Source organism: Anopheles funestus, chromosome 2RL, assembly GCF_943734845.2.
Source record: "Anopheles funestus chromosome 2RL, idAnoFuneDA-416_04, whole genome shotgun sequence".
Taxonomy (NCBI): domain Eukaryota; kingdom Metazoa; phylum Arthropoda; class Insecta; order Diptera; family Culicidae; genus Anopheles; species Anopheles funestus.
In genome coordinates this window covers 85,027,301-85,045,003 of record NC_064598.1, presented here as the reverse complement: position 1 = coordinate 85,045,003, position 17,703 = coordinate 85,027,301, and the positions used below count along the sequence as shown (strand labels likewise).

Below are 17,703 nucleotides of genomic sequence, written 5' to 3'. Positions count from 1 at the left end.
GATAAGAACCCAATCGAGTGTATGTGTGTGTGTGTCGCCAACCGCTGGGCCACGCGCGAATCCAGCAGCAACAGCAGCCGAGGACCAACTTTGCGCAACAACTTACCGTACCGTGCCGAGAGCTGATGCTTGGCCAGACTTGCTGCAGCAAATCTTAATTCAATATTGAACTATGCTGGCGCCAGTGGTTTGTGAACATGTTCTCCCGCATTCTTATCGGTGGAGTTTTGTTTCGCGCACACGTTTCGCGGGGACCATCCCGGGGGTAAAAGAAACCGAAACTAGCAAACAACTTCAGCGAGACTACTTTCGCTCATTTTCGTCCGACAACGGCACGCGATTGCGTCAGTGTGTGCGGTGTTAGTTTGGTACACTTTAGCACGAACGTATGCATCTTCTGCGCTGTGTGCCGTGTTGCTATAGCATCCGGACACGGAGTATATGGCACATTGGGTTGGTAAAACAATTCTCTTCCCGCACTTTATATAAGCGGTGGTCGGTTTTTGGATACTTGCTGTAAGAGAGAATAAAAACACAGCAACACACACACAGACAGACACGTAATACACAGCGCAACAAGCAGCAACAGTTCAAGGATTTCCAATCATCGCTTGAGTTTCACCATCACACAAATCGGATCCGATACGACTCATTGACGGATCTGTGCGGAAAGGGAAAATTATATTTCCCACTCACAAAGGGAAGTAACACACATACAGTAACACACAAACACAAACGATTTTCCTTCCACGTCCGTCAGTGCTGTTTGTCTACCGTTGATTGATGAGCCATGGTATGGCTTAAGGTCACTACTCTGTGGTACATGCTGTCATCAAACAAATTCGCTGTCACGGACCATATTGGCAGAAACGCGACCATTGTTTTGCTTCCTTTCTTTCCAAACATCCCCAAAAACAAGCACGTGCCTGGTAAACGAAACTTGAACGGTTGTTTAGCTGGAATTTCATAAGTTCCACGATCGTAGCTGCTCTACTTGTTGAAAGCTATCGACGAAATTTCCCCCCGTCACACACACATACTAGGATACACTGTTGGCCCGTTTCCCTGAAATACTAACGGGCCATTAAAATAAAAGTTAGATTATCACCAACCTGTAGCCGGGTATCGTTTTTCCCAAAAAGTGTCAAAATGTTATGGCTTCACAACTCTCAGGCACGCTCAGGAAGCTTTTGTGCGGTGGTAGAGGGTGACTTAGTAAAGATTCCTTTTTGGGTAGCTTACGGTTGGGCCAGATTTATTTGTTCCCTACTACCCTGCACCCCTTTCCTCCCCATCCCTCCATCAGCCTTCCCGGCGAAGATTTGATTCTTTTATTGGTAAAATTTTCATTAAAAATTCATTGCCTACATTCGGGCGTCTTCCGAAACGGGAAGAGCGAAGCGTTTGCTCAAACAAAAGCTTGCGGTGCCGTTCGCGTGCCAAAAACCGCCGGTCGGAATGTCTCCGCGCCCCCTAGAAGGACGCACGGATGGATGGGGTTGAGCGTTCGCAAGTCACGCTCATAAAAATATAATCCTTTGTGTACTCACGATGCCAAGGACACCACGGTGACTATGCCAGCGCAATGAGGCTGGCACTCTGTGCCTTGTGCGAGCTCTGTCGCCGATCGTCCGTCCATACGCAGCGAGGACACACACACACTGTCGGTCCCAGAACCGAAGACATCGAAGACACAAAATCACATAAAATAAATATGGGACGATGGGTTTTATTATATTCTGCTCCAGCCAGCGCCCGGAACGCAATGGTGGTCGATTGGTACAGAACAAAACCGAGCGCCGAATGAAGAATGTGCACTGACCGGGAAAGCGAATTTGTGAGCGAGAACGTTACGAACGGGATGAAACGGTGCTCGCGGCCATACGCAGGATCGTTCCACGATGGGTGAAGTGAAATATTCCAATTTTTATGGCCTTCAATTTTTCATATTTTTAATATATAGATATATTTCTTCGTCTAGCAAATCAGGCCCGAGCCAAATGTGTGACGGTTTCTTTGAAATATATGACACATCGGGGAGATTAAATGACGCCATGGGTAAAGCCAACGAGCAACGCAAACGCCCCGGAAGCGGAGCGAAAGTTTTTTTTCCCCCCCGTTGCTTCCGGCATGCGAGCGTTCCGGGAAGCTTCGGCTGGAAGGAATAGCGACGCCACTGTTTGTTGGGGAAATACCGTTCAAATGGATGTGTCACTGTGTTTTCCCTTTTACCCTCCTCCGTAGGGGATGATGATTTCAGTTTGCTTTCAGACGGTCACAAACATGTGGTGTGGGGATGGTCGTACAATCGAACAGATGGGGTGGGGAGAAAAGTATGAACCATGTTTTTCGAATCGAAAGCTTCATCAACCACACCGTACTATCGAAGAAGAAACATAAAAAAAGGCGGTCATCCAACATTTTGCAAAACTCTCCAACCACTGGCAGATTTTTCGATGTATGGAAAAGTACAAAATGAGGGCGACTCGTTGACGAGTTTCCTCTACAGCAGTCTACCATCGCCATTCTTCCTGGTAAAGTTTCCAAACCGCCTCAGGGTGTATCATAACGGGAAGTCGCTTTGTCACATTCGTAAGCAATTTCTTGCGTGGTGTGGAGGCGATGTGCGTTCATTTTTTTTCCGCTCTCTCCCACTCACATGAGACAACGCTGTCACGTTGATTTTTCCCGTTGTTATGCATATAAACCAACGATTTGAACTTATTCTTTGATAATGGTTGATTTAGGTAGATTTTTATTTTCTGGCGGGTAAGCATGGAAAATATTGATAGTTTATTAGCTGATATTTTAATGGAAGGTTATGAGTTATTAAAATCAATTTCCCCTTTACATTTCGCACTTTACAAATAATTCTTCCTCGTAATGTAACGCATGGAAAATTGTAAATCAACATTTGGATTATTGTTATATTTCTCAGCAAATTTGGAAAATAGTTATGATATGGTTTTATTTGGGTTCATTCAGTAATTTTCAATCGTTTCAAACACTCGCCGGATGATTAAACATAATTTGTAACACACATTGTATACTTTCAGGCGCACAAATCAAATCATGCAGTTGAGAATTGAAAATGAAATTGATTCATCTAAAAAAGGAAATACAGATTATCCTTTAAATTGGTTTATTTATTTTAATTTTCTATCATATTTCTTTTACACAATTATTGATCAAATATATATTCATTGCCTAAAGCCATCACTAAACGTTCAAAACAGCGTAGAAAACGAATGTCTGACGGACAAAGTTTCATAAGAACTGCTGGTTCCGAATATTCCAGGCTGAAGAAAAGCCAACGCACCATCACGCAACGTTGACAGATGATCCCCATTTTAATTAAAATTGATGAAATATATTCATCCCATCTTCTTCGGCTTGCGCTACGACAGTAATCCCGGCCAAAGACACTACCAAAAGCCTCGTAGACCACACTGAACGAGAAGAGAAAAAGAAAAACCAAGGACGAAATAAAAAGAAATAAAAAACACAGCAACATAAATTAATTTATTTCCCTACCACCAAAACAAAAAAAATCCGGAAGGCTTAATCGCTCTCGAAGCAACCGGGTGCATGAAGAGCTTTTCCGCCTGAGCTGATTACAGAGAAATTCGCGAATAGATGCCCTTGCCTTGTCCCAAACTCGCCACCCAACGCTTCAAACTGTCGATGATGCTTTCGCCGCCTTTGAATATGAAGCAAGATGAGATGAGTGGAAAATTTTCATTTCCCCCATTTGCCTGATGTGAAAGAAAAACAACAGCGAGGCCTCGCAGCAAGAGGGCAGAGAGAGAGTGGAAACAAAAAATCCAATGTTGCATTTTACATGCCACCCGACCACTCTTGCATTACCCTCGGCCCATTCTTTTCCCACCGATTCCACCAATCTGCCCGTTTGCTGTGCTGAGTAATCCTGTGAAACAGTGCGAAAGCGCTTGTTCGCTTCCAGATAAGTCGACACAATGGACGCCACCGTGGCGAGCATTGTTGGCAAAGTAATTTATTCTCGCAGATCGCATCCGTGCGCCGCCTCAACGCTTCCAGCGTAATGCAATTGCTCATCAGCAGGGCAGGGCGCGACGGAGCAAGCGGGCATGTTGTTTCAGACGAGCCGAACAGTGTGGAATTGGATTGCAACATCGATGCATTTGCATGGTGCAATCACCGCTGCCGGAACGATTGAGTGGGTTCACCTCATTGAATATCAATTATCGGTTTTATGGAAATTGTTTGTACAAAAGTTGGGCGCTTGTCGAAAAGTCAGCAATCGGAACTCGTTTGAGTTATTGGAAGTTGTTTTTTAATTTGCAATGCATCACATGAGTTTTAAGCTGTTTGTTTAATAATGTTTGTAATTATCACAATTGAAAGGTTTTACAGCTTCCGTAAGTTGTTTAATTATCTTTATTTGAGAATAATTTATTATGCACATTTTTAAAAGTAAATCACACATAAAAATAAAACAAAGTTAATATTTTTTTAACTAAAAAAACATCGTAATCTAAGCCTTATGCGGTTTCAATGATTTGTTTACCAGCTATTTGGTTCCAAGGCACCAACTCTTAGCTCGTTTAAAGACTACTTTCCTTTATGCTCTATCATCATACGTTTCGCACTTGACGTAAGATTTATTTTACCATCCTCGTTGCCTTTTGTCGGACCAACAAGCGAACCAACAGCTCTCAAAAAGATGAACACACAGTTCCTCTTTTGCACATTCAACGGCCGGGCTAATCTTAGGGTCACACTTTAGATCACATGATGAGCGTCAATGTGATGCCAAAGGCTCGCTGAACATGCCACACAACCCAGCACCGTGCCGTAGCATAATGGATCTTCCATTCGCATGTTTCTACGATTGACACCACTCGCCAAAAGCACGAACGATACGACACCGACGCTTGACGTGATTTTGGGCGTGTACGAAACCGACCCGGGACAAAGCGCCATGCTCGTCAGGCTCGTCATGTCGGAAGCGGGCGGCCAACGTTGACCTGCTTCCTCGCGCACGCTATATTTACCTTGCAAGGGTAGGCACACAATGCTACCCAAGATGATGATACTTCATCGTTGAATGGATCGTTGCTGCTCTTTCGAAGTGCTATATTATGCTTGCGTGGTGATGTTGCAAGATGACGCCTGTCCATGATGTGTAATATAGATTACATGGGATGCGCAACATCATATGCCACAAACCACACACACGCACACACATACACACACAAAGGTAGCGACAGAGCAGCGGTTTGAAGATACTTTCAGAAGAATACAGCTCAAGCGGTACGGACAGCTTACAACTTCTAGCAAGATTGTACGCGTTCCGTCAATAGAAACACCCGCCCTGAGGGGGCCAAAAGTGGCGCCATGAATAGGTGAGTGTAATCATGGTTGGTATTGAAATATGATTCAATTTCTATTCAGTTCGTCCACAAAAGGGAACAAGATTAAAACACGCAAGTCTATGGTTTCACTCGTTTTTACTCGTCTTTAGGGTAACCACGATGAAGCTCGATTTTTTTAAACTGTTTATTGTTATTTAAAATTAATTTTGTACACAATCGGAGCATTGTGAAAAAAAATCCTTCCATAGAAAAAAAGAAATTCAATCAAAAATTCGATTCCATCGCACCGATAGCAGGCCTGCCATAAAATAGCGGATCAATTAATTTATTACACTTTTATCTCTATTACTTCACTGCCCTATTGATCGCTTAATCAATATCAATTAAAAACCACATTTCCAGCAAAATCCAAGCGTGACCGAATAGGAAGATAATGAACCGCCGGCACACTCATAATTAATTTCGCTCGGCAAAGGGAAGCAAAACTTTTATGGAAAATTGGCGCACTTTCGCTTCCCTTTGGCATGGTTGACGCCAAAAAAAACACACACACACACACAAACAGAGAGCACAAAACCGATCGATACGAACTCCCTGACAAATGAACACCTTCATAAACGGCAACCAATCAAAGTCCCATGGCCGTGCTTGCGCTCGGTTGATGATCGAAGCAAACAAATTGACAGTGTTCCGTTCGCAGCCCTAATGCCCCGATGATCAACGGCCCAAATCCTGTCCCATCCGGCCAGTTTCATCACCTAATCCGTTTCACTCCAATGCACAGAATTGCGCAAAAAAAAGGTAACGATAAGTTTTCGCTTCATCTTCTTTGTTTGCCGTCCCGTTCCCTTTGTAGGACCGGCGCACTGGCAATCCCATAATTTTCACCCAATTTCACACCACCGTCTAATGACAATATTCAAATTTTGCTTTGATGTAACGCCTAGCAAAAGGGATGCCGGGCTGGAAATGAAATCTTTCGGGACGAACCGGGGTGGGGTTCAGGATACGAAGCCCATCCAACCAGCCGAAGACGATCAGCGGTTAGTAAACAAAGAAAAAATGAAAAGCCACAGAACAAAAAATGGCACTAGCGATAGAACGCGAGTGCCCAGCCTTATCGCAGGCAAAAGGCAAAAAGTGAATTTTCGTTTTACACGCACTTCTTTAAATGTACTTCCACTACGGTAGAAACGGCTGGCGAAAACTTCCTGCAACAACTTCACGATGGAGACGCCTGGTGCCGCGTAAACGAACGGTGAAAGCTTCTTCGTGCACACACTTCAAGATGGAGACGCCTGGTGCCTTGTACCGGTTAGTTTAGAAATCCTTCCGCAAAAGCGAACCTTAAAGTGAACCGATTCCGAGTCGTGCGATAGTGTTTGTATGTGCACGGGGGGTTTTGTTTCATTTTTGCCCCAAAAACTGAACATTGAAAGGAAATCCCCGCCGGCTGGGTTACGGAGAAGCAAAACACCAACCGAGAGTGGAAAATGAATATCGGCATCTCCCATGCGAAACGGTCGTTTAAAATAATAAGTATGGAATGAAATAAAATTTACATTTCGTTAAGGCTTCCTTTACGGAATGCGGGCGTTTGGAAAACCCGTGGCCCCAGGTTTTTGGCTTCTATCATCTGCCGGAACTGTCATCGTTCGTCGCGGGTTTTCGGTAGCACTTTGCCTCGCGCCATCACTTTATGTTCGAGCGTTTTGTTCTGGTGTAGCATTGGTACATTAGCATATCGGACCAGCATACGGCTGTTTGTGGATTAAAAAATCTGCCTTTAAATGCAAACGGGTACATGTGTCGAAGGCACAACATTACACGGAATAGAATCTGGTGTGAATCGGTACAAGGAGCGAATGGGAAATTGTTGCATGTGACATAAATTTTAACTTTAAAAAGACTAACTAACTGTGGTGTGAAGATATAACTTTATCAGTGTGAAATATTTATACAGAAAAAAGTTGCGCAAAGTAATAACTATCTCCACAATGAGCCAACAACTTCAATGTTTATTGTCCACTGCCATACGACCAACACCGAATAGCCAAAGTCCCCGAAAATGTAGGATATCCACACGATTTTACACGCTTCCAATTCTGTCATTCATAGTACCGCTACCACCACTTCGCTCGGTTGGCCACTTTCCACTTGGTCCCGTGATAAATGGCCCGTACATGGCTGTCACGCTCACTTGTATTACTGGCGCGCTTGCCGAAGAACGCGCATCCATCGTATCTTGGGAATGGGCGTTCAAAAAAAGAGCAAAACAAAACGAAAAAGGAAAACCGTTCTATAGCGAAACGGAAAAGTGCCTTCGCGAAGGTTACCGGTGGTGATGATGGTAGTGAAATATCCATACCCGTATCCCGAGAAAGTGGTCAAAAACGCATTTACGCTCTTGCTCACGATTTCCTCACTGGTGGCTAGTCAAAGGACGAGACAGAAGCAGGACATGACCCATGGACGGCCCCACTGGAAGTAACCACTGTTTTTTTTTTGTTGTCGACGAAGTGGCAAAATAAATATTCATGAGCTGTACAAATTGCTGCTCCCGAACGGAACGAATAGGGAAGAAGGGGGGAAGGGAACAGGGTTGGAGGGGGAAGGGGTGATTCGCTTGGTTCATAAAATGTGTGCCAGTCCTTCAATGGTGACCGATCGAATGCTACAACACGCAAACAAATCTACACCGATACACCATATTCCGTACGTACCTGGTGTAGGTAGCCCTTCGGTCGAGAATCCTTCGGTTCCGTGCTTAGTTAATCCTTAGCAATAGCGTATGTTCACACTTTTCCCAAGCTCTTTCCCTTGTCTCGGGAACAGGCGGGAGATGGGAGGGAAAAAAAGCTTCAATAATTATATTCTTGTCACATCTAACACACGCGCACACAGTATCGCCCAGAAGCAACGGTGCGAACCATTAAAGCAGCACTACTTATAACGAGCACTTCCCGGCTATTGCACGTAGAGACAACACTTATTCTAGTTCGTATCTTAGCAACCACACTGCACAAAATGGGAGAGAAATAGACACTAGCACAAAAAACATTCACGACACAGATACAGCAGGCGGTTTTATTGTAGTTGGTAGTAAATGGATAGACACAAGTACGTCTGCACGCTTCCAATACACTGACACACACGGAATGCACTTTCTACGCGGAATATTCTTACTACACTGGCGGCGTGGTCACATCTGCAAACATGATTTAATGAGCTTTAATTTATCTTACGAAACATTATAAAAATATTCTGAAATTATTTAAAGTGTGACGCGCTTATTCGAAAAAAAGAACTCTTTCTCTAGTTGAAAAAAAACCAAGTTGAAGAATACAGCATAAATCGGTCCACTTGCTTCTCTATTATCTTCTTTACACGATCCACCAAACAAGAAACAACCACTGTGTCTTTCTCGCAAGAAGAAATCCACCCTTTTCGATGGGGGAATTTACAACACCATGCTTCTTCATATTTCTTTCATCATCTTACGCTGCATTGTCACAGTTTCCACACGGTATTGTGTGGAATTCATAACTGGAAACCAGCACTACCTGTAATCCGTCCCTTGATTTGCTTTGAAGCGTGTTTCGAGGGGAGGACGGTTTTTTGTTGTATCACTGTGGCAATAAAAAATACAAACAATAAAAAACACCCACCCACCATGTTGCGATTATTCGCATCCATTCGCGAGAAGAAAAATCCCCATGGCGCGGTGGGTAGCCGTTCCGTCACTTGAAACGGAAAGTCTCTCGATACAATGCCGCCCGGAAGATGGAACAACAAGCAGTCACAAGTGGATCATTCTTCATGCTTTCCCACACTTCCGTTTCTTTTGTTTCGTGTGCTTTCTTCTGTTCTGCCACTAGCTGGGTTATGTTGGAACGGTTTCCGGTGCTGTTTTGTGTTCTTTTCGGCCGGGTTACATTAGCCGGCTAGTTATGAGGTTTCCTTTTTTTGTGTGTAGTTTTTGTTCCATTCTGTTCCGACGCTTTTGCTTTATCGGTGTCTAATTTGCCATCACTAACATTTGCAACAAAGTAAGGTAAATCATGCCTTTAAGTGGTAGCTTTGTCAGTAATAATTTTTCCCAATGACAGCAAAGCGACTAATCATATTTTCAACTATTCAACTAATTAACCATAAAGCTTAAGAAAGCTTCCTCCTAATTAGCACACGATTTCACATCCACTTGTGGGACACAATTTTGTCCTAGTGATCCATCAATCCCGTGCACAGTTTTCGCACCCAATTCGCGTACACGTACATTCACGCACTCGCACACTCACTCGCGAAACTGGTCTCAGCTGCTGCTGTATACAGCTGGCGTCTTTGTAACGAATGCAAGCTTGCGAGCAGTCCTCCAGCATGTCCTCGTTTCCGATCAACACGGTGTCCGTTCGGCTGGCAACGAAGTGAAATCTCGACGAGACTACACAACCGCACACGCACAGGCCAACTTGTAACCTGCTTACCGAAACGAAACGGACAACCACCAGCGCAAAAGCTGTGATGCGCTATCACCATGGTAACCGACAGCATGGAAACCCGAGTTGCAAAAAAAAATGAAAGCAACAACAACTCCACACACGATCTCGCCAGCTTGCTCGGTGTCGCTCAATGCTCGATGAGTTGGGACGAGATTTGAAGGTCCACAGAAACCCAACGCCAATGCGTTCACTGTTGTGCGTTACGCGCTCTTAATGTATGGGTGTGTTTGAACGTTTTCTGTACACGTGTGTGTTTGTGTGCGTGTGTGTGTGGAGATCACTCCGCATCGGGTTTCCGGTTTGCCGAACTCACCAACTTACTCTCCATATCCTGCCGGATGTTCGGGTGTTCTCTCTCTCTCGCGAGCGGTTTGCTCCCGACGCCGTCCAACGCGAACACTGCTGCGTGTTAGCGTGTGCGTTACGAAATGTCTGTCATCCGAACAACATCCGGTATCGTTGTCTTTTGCTCCATACACACAAAAAAAACCCCTTATCACTAACGCTACTGCCTCAATGTCAATAGAGCAACAAACAGAAAGAAAATGCAATCGAAGAGAGCCGCGAGAGCGAATGGATAACATATGATATGGGCAGGCATGATCAGTCTGGAGCGATTTTGACATTGCGTTCGTGAGCTGATATCAACGCGTTCACAGCCATGTCGGTGTGTCACGGGGAGTCGGAAAACAAATCCACCACGAAAACGTTCACGCATACTCATAAACTATGCATTGGTACGCTATTTGGACAAGCGGTCATTATGCTGAATAAATAGTCACTTTTCGAGGCGTGTTTGTTAAGCAGCGTTGAGTCGATAATCCGTAACCGGGATCACTGTTTAGTGGAGTTTTGGAACTCCCCCTCTCGGTGTACTAAATGTGCCATTTTACATCCATCCGTCTATGACATAATAGTGTTCCCCATCCTAGAGCACACCTTAAGCTGCAACACGTAGTTCCACTTGAGCGTTGAACTACGATGCAATCGGTAGTTTGTGCGACCCTTTTTTTTCCCCCACCGACACACACACACACATACAAACACCTACAAAGCAAGGACGCAAGGAACACACCCCAACTGCCGACCTTCATTTTATGGCCGTACTAGGTAGGGACGAAGGGATTTATTTATTCCCTCACATTATCCAGCTTTTCCGACCCACTCCTCTCCCCCTCCCAACCCGAGCGACATAACTCGGTACGACGCGAAATTGATTGGCAAACGGTTTCCTAGCTTCCTAGCACAGGAAGTCCTCGAAACGTAGTCCCCGAGAGTGCTGATGTTGATGGTGAACGATAGTAGCAAGGGTATCGCCTAATGCGCGACGAAACGATCACTGCTTGTGTTCCCCTGTGTGCGCTCTTTCACGCTCTCGGCCTACTGATTGTTTCTCTCATTCGGCATTATCCATTACACTAGCGTAGTAACGTCTATTTCGCGCATACATTCACGGAAAGGTCTGTCCAACATACGGTGAAACGGTTTTTGGGCAAAAGTCGCCTCCAAAAACAAAACCCCACCCACAAACAAAATTCCCATAGCAGGAGGTGCCCTTTAAGGGTGGTTCTCCCTCACTTTGGTTGTTTTTTTCTGTCTTATCAGGGACAACTCCAGGGAAACTTGGTTGGGAAGCTATATTATCAGCCGTCACTTGCCTGATTCTGACGGTCGTACGAAGACGGAGCGACACACAGACACAGAGCGAAACAGAGAGAGAGAGAGAGAGAAAGCGAGAGAGCCCACGCACAGCAGCGACCACAATGCGAAGGGAACGAAAAGGAAAACTTTTAAGTTAATTAACAGCGAAAAAAAAATGAATTGATTTATTCGCAGCAAGGCACAGTCACGCAAACGGGAGCATCACCACGGGACAAGCATTTGGACCACCGCCGTATTTGTCCAACTAAGTGGACGCTTGTCGACGGTGTTCTTGTACCACCAGCATAGTATCGGTGCTTCCGGTTATTCTCAGTGTATCGGTATGAAGGTTTAGCGTAGGACCAAAATCTAATGCCGCTTTTTTTTGTCGAAGAAGTGTTCCGTTTCGGCACAAACGTTTCCGGACGTGCGTGTATCCTACAGTGTCCCCTGCTGGTGTGTACTCACTGCACTGCACAATAAGACGACGCCACCCATAAGGGGGTGGCACAAACACTAGGGATTTTGTAGAATAAAGGACAAAGCCACCGTAACCGTACCGTAGTCTATTTCGGGATGAGATGATGATGACGATGAGAAAAGTTGGGGGTGGTGGGGGGATAGTTTGCTTGTGGTACAGAAGATAACAGAGTGACAGAGATTGACCGATAGGCGATGTTGGCCTGCGAAACGCGTACCGCACATACGACCGGTGGGAAAACTGACTGAAGACTAACTGCTGTTTCTCGAGTGCAAATCCACAACCAGCCATCAGCCCGTTCGTCCTTGCCAGGATTCTGGATCTCTCGGCTGCTCTCGTGCGCTCACGCGATCGCTAAAACTCCCTCACAAAGGTAACGTTCTCTCGCTTGCTCTCTTGCACCCGGTCGGTGTGGGAGGATTGCGTGTCCTTTTTTGAAAGCATGCTGCTTCTCCAAAAGCACTACACTTTTTCGGTTCGTCCTTTCTCTTGGTCGCTCGTACCACCGCGAGCACACCTTTTGCATTCATTGACATTGGGATGTTTGGTTTGCTGGTGTGTGTGTGTGTGTGTGGTGTGGCATGATGGTATAAGTAACCGGTACGTAAACCATCTGGAGTATCTTTAACGGTAAAAGGCTTCTCTGGGACTTTTTTGTCTGGGAGAGTACAACAGTTTCTTGCGCACAACATTACTGCTCCACTAGGAAAGTTGTTGTCTAGTCTAGTGTCTCCGTGGAAGCAGAGCTCCGAGCCGGCAAGCAAATGCCTTTAAAATGTTGTAAAAGAAAATGCAAGCTGCAAGCAGTATTGGAGTTTTAGCACAGTACTAATAGAAGTTTTAGAACCACTACGGATAAATAATCCGCAGGCAAATCGGAAGTCTTCGTAAGAACTCCAAAGGTCATAATTGTAAAAGCACAAGAACATCAAAATTAATATACTAACTAAAGTTTCATTAGTGTTTTTTTTTTTTCATTATTAAAATAATAGCTAAGCAAAAAAGTATAATGTTTTGAGAATTTAATATTTCAGTTTCAAATAATTCGTAGCCGTTAATCTTAATGTAGTTTGGTATAATGTTTTAGAAAAAAACGTTTCTCCTTAAAACGTTTCAAAATACTTCATGTATTAGTTCTCGATGGAGTATGACCTAAAACAATGTTCAAATTAAACAACCAGTCGATTGAATAGTCTACAATTTTGCACAACACACTGATCAAACAATCTTCCAAACCCTTCCAAAAAGAAGAATGTCTAGTCGTTGTTTGTCTGTATCAAAACCGAAACCAGTATGTTTACGGTGATAAACACAGATGTTCTTGGGATGGTGTGCTGCATGCGTGATAATATGGTTACTATTACAAAAACCTTAACATAACGTGATGGTATTGTGCTTATATTCTAAGAACTCAATGTGTATTTAGATGATAGGAAAAAATCTGAATAAACAATGAACCTGCGAAAAACATTCAAACGAAATTGCGTAATGACTATTATTCAATATATTTAGCGATACTTTTATTATCGTACGAATGGAGGCAAAAATAAGTCAGTATTCTAATACTGAAACAGTTTTCCAATATTGATTATCACGAAACGATCCAATCCAAGTTGAAAGGTAAGGTTAAATATTTCATATGGCTCATAAAGTTTTGCGATAGAAGTTCTAGAATGGCACTAGATTAATTTCAAACTAACTCAAAATGATTCAAACTTAATACACGAAACTGTTTGCTGAATATAGTGATAACGGAAGAATCATCCTATATGTGCCGCAAGACACTTAACAGTAGATTTTGAATAACTTACGGTATGCGGGGAGAGGGGGGGGGCGGGTTGCGTGTGGGGGGAGGAGGTAGAGGGGGGAAAAGTACGATAAGTACGTCCAGTCGATATTTAAGCGCAGATCGAACGATTAGTTAAATCGTTCGTTATGGATTCATGATTTCTTGATGACCGGGCAATGTTAAGAATCATCAAACACCCTTACCTAAGCCGCCGTTTTCATAAGCCACCAGAAGATATCTAACGAATAGCTATGTGATAAAGAGCACTTTCTCTTGAAGTTGATGACCCAAGAGAACGATAGGACGATAAAGATGGGATCGCAACCCTGGAAAGGTACTGGCAAAAGTGCGAAGGCTTACAGAATTTTCAATCAACAAAAACAACCTGTACTTATGACTTACATGCAAAATATACAGATATCTATTCTATGATTTAATCAACCGTGAGCATTTTTTTTTTGGTATTCGAAAACCACATTTATTAAATGACTGAAACAACATCGTTCAACCGACGGTACGTAACGTTCTTTAGGTACATCCTATAGCTTGAATATATGTATATTCGTAATTCTGTTACGTAGTCTTGTAACCGGGTCGATTAACTAGACAATATTCATTTGCGAAGCTATTTAGTATTAGTTTTAATCTTACAGCTAATCTCAGCCCGGCCTCCATGAGGGTTCGTCTCTAGCTCACCACTCAGTTGTTCGTTGGTTTTGTCCTCAACATTCGTATCGTCTTCCTGAGAGGTGGTTGCTTCCTCGGAGGGACGTGGGTAGGCCTGGCAAACGCACAACACGGCGAACAGGGCAAGCAGGAAAACGAAGGTGAACTTCATGTTGGAGTGTTGAGATACCGACTGTTACTTTTCAGTTGATGGTCTATCTCCAGACTTATTCCTTCTTTTATAGCACGATTTTGACCTTCGAAAATTCGCCAAATCTTTCGCATCATTTCTATTAGCACAGCCGCTTTGTACATTAAATCAAATATTTTGTTAGCATGTAGCATTTATTCTACGTGGATAAATATTTACCTACTGTGAAGCAAATCTTTTCAAAATATGCGTGTAAGGACAATGTCTGCCATGTTGCGATGGGATGATCATGTCATTTGAATGACACAAGGCGAACCAGTCAGAAAAGTACATTTAGGTAACTCACATGGACAGAAAAGGAGCCGTGGACCCAAAATGATATGGAGTGACGGCATAGAAGCGTTTGCCAAACAGTTATTACGTCTGAAAAGTAAAGTTTATCAGTTAATTTGTAAAAATTATTGTGTTTGTGTTTGTTATATATTGATTTCCTAGCATTTATCAGTATTCAAAAAAATTCGTTTAGAGAAAGGTAAGAGGCGTCAAACAGAAGTCTAGTTTTCGCCTCTCGACAGTAGAAGTAAAAATAAAGTACAGCATAACACAAGTATGAAGATCAAATGAATAATAATTTCAGCGTTACACCGGGAGGAAGTCTTCCTGAGGATATCCGTAGAAGAGATACGATTGTGTAAGTTTAAATTTTTTTTAGATAACAGTTCAGGGAGGAGTAACACCAATAATTTCGACGTTGAAACGAAGAGGCAGCTAATAGGGTAGTTAAACGTCAAGAGAAAACACAGGACCAGCTTTTAAACAGATATGTTTTCTTTATGTTTGACTGAGAACGTTGGACTGAACTATCGATAGAACGATAAAAGTGGGAATTGATCTTGAACCGGACGTATCGTTCGTTGTAAATTCCTATAGTCCATTGTACATTATTTAACCAGTTCCTGACAACCGTGCGAAGGCTTATAGTATTTTCAATCGACAAAAATCAAATTGCCCTTAAGACTTGCACGCAAAGTATCACAAGGCCCCATGAATCTACGTTCGCAGATTTACTCAACGATTTTATAAACTAGCGGGAAAGGAAGACAGTCAGAATTTGAACCAAGATCCAGTGAGTGGATGAATCGAGAGATATCTATTCTATGATTCAATCAACTACGAGTATTACTTTTTTTTGGTCTTCGAAAATCGCAATTACTACATGGCTGAAACAAGATGGTTCCATCGACGGTACGTAACCTTCTTTAGATACAGACTGAAGATTGAATATATTCCGTAATTCTGTTACGTAGTCTTGTAACCGGGTCGATTAACTAGACAATAAGTGTCAAAAAACAATGTTCTTTCTATATCATTCACTAAGATTTAATTACAAAAACACAGCATGGATTACAGGGCCCTTGCGGCCTCCATGAGGGTTCGCTTCAAGTTCAGCCATCGGTGATTCAATGGATTTGTCCTCAAACGTATTATCGTCTTCCTGAGGGCTGGTTGGTTACTCGGAGGGACGTGGGTAAGCCTGGCAAACGCACAACACGGCGAACAGGGCAAGCAGGAAAACGAAGGTGAACTTCATGTTGGAGTGTTGAGATACCGACTGTTACTTTTCAGTTGATGGTCTATCTCCAGACGTATTCATTCTTTCATGGCACGATTTTGACCTTCACAAATTCGCAAAATCTTTCGCATCGTTTGTATTGGCACAGCCGCTTTGTACATTAAACCAAATATTTTGTTAGTATGTAGCATTTCTTCTACGTGGATAAATATTTACCTGTTGTGAAGCAAATCTTTCCGTATTATGTGCTTAAATGTGATTTTTTTGTCTGTTGGCATATCTGCGATACACACTTGGTTTTATTCATTAACTAATGCAGGATAAACGAGTATTCTGGCAATTGCCAGTAAAGTACATTTGTAACTTTAAATTTTTGAAATGTTGTTTGCTGATGTCACTCCAATGACACTAGACGAAGCAGTCAGAAAAGTGCATTTAGGTAACCCACATGGACAGAGGAGGAGCGGTAGACCTAAACTGATATCGAGTGACAGCAAAGATGCGTTCGCGAAGCAGTTAGTGCGCCTGATAAGTAAGTCAATGCGATGAAAATGAAGTACCTGCTTACCGGAGGCTCTGATCGTGATACAGCCAGACTCGGAAGCAGAGTATCAGTTGACGGTGACGATCTCAAGGTAGTATAGGATTACTGTTGGTACCTTGGAACGATCATAACTTCGGGCAACAACATGTGCAGCGAAATCCGAAGCCGCATTGTTCAGGGAAATCGTGCCTACTACGGGCTCCACAAACAATACGGGCTTCCACAAGAATGAACCACGAGCTAGCTGAGCTGTTTGGCGGTGCAGATATCCTGACGGTGGTCAAAGCCGGAAGGATACGATGGCTTAGGCACGCGATGAGGATGCCGAACTCATGACCCACCAGGAAGGTGCTCGGCAGCGACCCGTTCGGCACAAGACGTAGTGTAGGAGTGTAGCTAAAGTCTATTTGTTAATTATATTGAGGAATGAAGAAGAGATACGTTTGTGTAAATTTAAAATTTTGTCTTTCTCAAGATTGCTAAAATACGGATGACATAACAGCTCAGGGAGGAGTAACTCCAATAATTTCGACGTTGAAACGAAGAGGCAACTAACAGGGTAGCTAAATGTCAAGAGAAAACACAGGACCAGCTTTTAAACAGATATGTTTTCTTGTTATTATCGACGATCAATATGGGCTGAAGAGGGTTCTGAAACCGAAGTTACGAGAAAGGTTGTAAATGTTAACAGAATTCAAAATATTGTATTATTAATTTTTGTAATCACTAATTTATTACGCAATTAATACCGGAGTTATGCTTCCAGCAATACGTTTTGTTTGAATAGGTTGGAGGTAAAACATTCTAAATTTTCGCGTTGAATCATTCCAAAGTATATTTTCATACTTTAATCCATCGTAATTCAATCAATTTGTATATGATTATCAATTATGATTCAATTAACTGCAAACATTATGTTCTATTATACACCATACAATTTAACGATTTTATTTTTTTATTTGTAAACCAAATCCGACTCGTATCATTCCTGCATTCTCATAA

At 43.0% G+C, this 17,703-nt stretch overlaps 1 protein-coding gene across 2 annotated transcripts in view; it reads right to left on the bottom strand.

Annotated features, from left to right (window-relative positions):
* Positions 1-12,894, bottom strand: part of LOC125764467 (uncharacterized) — a 167,191-nt gene extending 154,297 nt beyond the window's left edge. Inside the window, exons 1-2 of one of the 2 annotated variants that reach the window (XM_049428759.1) lie at positions 11,966-12,894; positions 8,081-8,565 (exon numbers count right to left, since the gene is read on the bottom strand). The gene's annotated coding sequence lies outside the window, so the exon portion shown is untranslated. The remainder of the gene's footprint in view (positions 1-8,080; positions 8,566-11,965) is intronic. The other variant, XM_049428758.1, reaches the window with a different exon arrangement.
* Between the last annotated feature and the right edge of the window lie 4,809 nt (positions 12,895-17,703).